The sequence below is a fragment of the Palaemon carinicauda genome, chromosome 9, assembly GCF_036898095.1.
Source record: "Palaemon carinicauda isolate YSFRI2023 chromosome 9, ASM3689809v2, whole genome shotgun sequence".
NCBI classification, from domain to species: domain Eukaryota; kingdom Metazoa; phylum Arthropoda; class Malacostraca; order Decapoda; family Palaemonidae; genus Palaemon; species Palaemon carinicauda.
This window is the reverse complement of record NC_090733.1, coordinates 12,337,068-12,342,067: the sequence shown is the minus strand read 5'-3', so window position 1 is coordinate 12,342,067 and position 5,000 is coordinate 12,337,068.

Genomic DNA, 5,000 nt, shown 5'->3' with positions numbered 1-5,000 from the left:
AGGATTCCCGTGGAAACCAGTTTACGTCTTTTGGGTTGAAACAGGGTAATGGTTGCAACGTATTTGAAAGCATCCGAATCTATGCTTGTGAAAAAAAGAAAAAAAAAATGTTGATATTCTGTAGTTCATTGATTAGTATCCCTGAATTGAAAATAAATGTCATGGGTTTTCTTTAGATTTTTAGATCTCTCTATTCTGAAAGAGCAGATTGTAAAATAGTGCCATGCCTGATAGCTCATACACTTAATCATCTTCAATAGATGATGTATTTGAAAGCAACCGAATCTGCTTGTAAAAAAACATAAGACATTTTTTGTAAATATTCTGTCGTCAATTGATAAATTTCCTCATATTGAAAATAGGTTTCTTGTGCTTGAATTGTGAAATAATGTCATGCCCAGATACTTCGTATATGCATTTAGGATTATGCAAGCATTTGCCTTGCAATTTATTCATAAAGTTTATACTCAATTTCATCCCTGTCAGAAACTTTGAGTGTTTTTCATGACAACTTCCCCCAACCTCCACTTAACTCTGCTTTTATTATAAGACTGATAACTAACTATTCCACTATAATTTTAAATCTGTTTCCCCACATATATCTTGGTGGTAGGACAATTGCGTACTGGACATTTACGTCCCGGACAATTGCTTCCCCGGACAATTGCGTCCCCGGAGAATTGCGTCCCCGGACTTTTTCGTCCCGGAAATTTGCGTACCTGTACCTTGTTTTTAGTGACCAGGTAATATTTGTTAAGAGATACGAAAGTAACTCTCTCTCTTTATATGTATGTATGTATGTATGTATGTAAGTATGTATGTATGTATGTATGTATGTATGTATGCTATTGCTCGATTACAGAACTACCAATTACTGTAAATGAGATATATGTCATAAAACCACTGAGGTACAGAACTTAGAATTATTGTACTTATCTATGATTTTACTTTTGTATTTACGTAGACCTTTAGAAAGCAATTCCTGATTTCTCCAGAAGCAGAAGAGACTTTTTATTCACGGCAGTTTAACCTCAGTTTTTGGAGTGGGCATAGGATTCAACCAACTCTCTCAATTTCATCGTGGAATGATCATGATAGAACAGCTGATGACTAGCCGAGGTCCAATAATAGTTTAGAAGGGTTGCATAACACAATTCAGAATTATATAACATGTCATCACCCCTCCATTTGGAAACTAATTGACGCCCTAAAGAAAGAAGCTGTGGCGGAGAAAAAGGAAAGTAGACTATCTTTCTTACGAGACGATGTTCATAACATGCATACTTTTTAAGTATGAGCTTAAAAGTAGCCATCGTAAGTCATTATTAAAAAAATATAACCTAAACTTTTTAGACATATATAGAAAATTTATGGTGTATACATATATATATATAGAAATTTTCCATTTTATGAAACTTTTAAAGATGATAAAACGTGCAAATGAAATATTGATGTCTATATATATATATATATATACATATATATATATATATATATATATATATATATATATATATATATATATATATATATATATATATATATATAAATGTTCTTTCGTGTCCAGTATGGCTAAAGGTATAATTATTGCCAAAGTATGAATTAAGAATCTAAATTATTTGATGCTATTAAAACATATGCATATCCAACGTGGATAAAGGTATAAATAAAATTACTGTGTAAAAGTGTAGTGTAAAGGTAAAGATGAAAAGCTTTATAAAATCAGTAAAACACACATAGAGGTTCGCAAATATCCGGGACGCATATGTCCGGGGTCGCAATTGTCCGGGGACGCAATTGTCCAGAACACAACTGTCCGGGACGCAAACGTCCAGTATGCAAATGTGCTAGAACCATATATCTTCCTACTTTTCATCATCATCAACTGCTGTTACTAGTCCACTGCAGAATAAAGGCCTCAGACATTTCCTTCGATTTGCGTTTGTTTGTGATCTTTCTGTGCCAGTCCACACCAGCAAACTTTCTTAGTTTATCATTCCATCATCTTCTCATCCTTCGTCCTTCCCCTACTTCTTTTACCTACCCTGGTCTTTCATTAGAAGGGGCTAGCGTTCGATCCCAAGTATGAGGTAGAAATATATATATATATATATATATATATATATATATATATATATATATATATATATATATATATATATATATATATATATATATATATATATATATATATATTCAACCTAATGATGACCAATTACATAAGAGGAAAAATATCAAAATTAGGGAGTAAAGAAGGAACAAAAATACCTCGAAATGTTAAAAGGCTTATTTTTGTATTTGCAATTATATTTAGTTAGCCTTTTTTTTTCCTTTTCCTCAAGGAAAATTTTCTCAACAGTGTTATTCCATCGATGTTTGGTTGGGTTATTATTCCTTTAAATAATGTTTTGAAATTTATTGTAATTTGCAAAATATAGAATTTGATTTGCATGAAAATATCGCTAATAATTACTAAGGTGTCTGAAAAAGAAAATATGGTTTCTTTGGAAAGATGAAATTAAATATTTAGGTTATAAAGAAAATTTAGAGGTGATTGTCACATTAGAATACTTGTCTTTAAGAATATGGTGTTTATTGTTTTGATTAAAGAGTGATCAACTATAAAGAAAAATTTTATAGATATTCTATCATGTGTGAGAGGAACTTTAGGCTACCATCTCTTTTCTTGTCACCCTTAACCTCAAATGAAAACATTCAATTGCTAGTGAGATTCAATAAAAATTTTACCAATATTGTTCTATTGAAAAAAAAATACATAGAGACTCTCTCTCTCTCTCTCTCTCTCTCTCTCTCTCTCTCTCTCTCTCTCTCTCTCTCTCTCTCTCTCTCTCTCTCTCATCATTGCAACTTACTTAAACGTTTTGATGGAAAACTGGTCTCTGTGTTTTTCTATACCAGGCTCTGTTTTCCATCACGCCAGGCCTTCTGATTCCAATACCTCAGCACCAGAGTCTATACACCAACGTTTTAACGATGCGGAAACTCCGTCCACAAAGACCGACTTTGAAGAGAGACTTTCTGAAGGCCCCTAGACCGAATTGAAGTTGACTCGAGTGCTCACTATCAATATTCAATTGGTTTCGAGCTGATATCCAACTTTCACTGGATATTTCAATGCCCCGTCTGCTTTAAAGCGGGATTTTTATAAGTTTATTCAATTGATCAAAATATAATTCTCAACATAGCTACAGTAGAACAGTTAAATATATTAACCCTTGTTATTTTCTTTTTATTTTATTAGTAATGGAAGTACATAACACTACATAATTGTAATGTTATGATCCAAATCATAAGACTAATAACAATATCGTGAATAAAAAAGAGAAATTCAGAACGATAAATCTTCATAAAAATACCTAAAACCAGAACCTATTTTTTTTCCTTGAATAGTACACAATATTAATAATATAATTGTTTGATTCATTAAAATAGTACAAATTAAGCTCATTACTTGAGAATATAGAAACATCAAACCATCAATATGAACACGTATATAAACAATATACGTCAAACTCTAGATTAGGTTATGTTTAAATAAGCACTCAAAAAAATGCTATGACTTGAGTCCATTAATTTGCATGTCACAAATTGTATTAGATGATAGCAATTCAATACAATTTGGCTTGATTTATAACCCATTATATTTTTTTATGATTTGTATCGTCTATGCTCTTGAAAATATAGTAAGTAAGCACTATAATCATTTTAAAGATATGAGAAAAAAAAATAATATTTGGCAGACACAGAAACAAAATTTAATAGTGAAATACCTTTCCAACGTTTTCCAACTGATACATTTTTTTTTCGCACGCAGTGAAGGTTATCCTTCTGTACTTGTCTCATAATAAAAACGTCGTTTTTTACGACATTTTATTGCTTCTGGAAAGGTGAGGTTATTGTGATAGTTGATTCTTTTGTGAATGCAAGTCACTAACCCATTTCATACGTACTATAAACATTTTATTTAGGAATAACAGTACAGATCAAAGACACGAAATACAATGCTTTCGAAATTGGTATGCATCCATAGATAATTTTCACGAATTTATATTAAAATATTTGATGACTGCAAAGGAAGGGAACTAAGAAAGGTGATAAAATTACTGTAAGCTGATTCCTTCTCGATAATCTTTGAACCGGTTATTCTTTTATAAATTGTCTACTTTTTCCACCGTCACCACAAATACACCATTTACTCGATTCTTTGCAGCCATTACAATTATCCCTTTTTAGATATCATATCCTCCCATCATACCCTGTTTATTTCCTCCATTATATACCATTGGTAAATTAAATTTTTATTTTTACACCCAGCAAAGGTCTTCTCTGCAATGTTTGAAAGTGATAAAAACAAAATACTTAAGGGGAAAAACCGTGCGTGTTCCACTATCCAGTCATAAATAAAATTTCTTTTTCTATTATCTCTTCGTGAGTCACTGGTTATAATCCTCTTGCTGAAGACTTGACACCCTGGTAAGTTTTAATCTTGAAAGAAAGGTGATATATAACGGGTGTTTTGCTCAACAAAGGAAAGGGGATTAAAAAGAACCTGTTTTTGTCAATGTGCGGGGATATATTTGATTTTTTTTCTTTTTTTTGGGGGGGGGGGGAAACGTTATTTAAAAACAATTATTTGAGATAGGAACATGAATGACGTAATGTTTTCATTACGTCTAAAACCTTAGCAGCACGGGGCATTCAGTTTATTTAATACCATATTTTTTTTTTATTTATAAATATTTAAGTAGAAATATATGTAACCTATTATTCCCAGCAAAAACGAAAATGTTTCAACAGATTATAAGGCTGGCAAATGAAAAAAAAATGTGTAAGTTTTCTTTATTATTAACGATTTTTGACGCTCCACTATTAACGGCCTTTTTTTTATCCAGATTTTACTGAACCACATTATACAGATAGCTCTTCCTTCTTCAAGATAAATATCATTTTCTTCTGATCTTGATTTCCAAGTAAAGCTA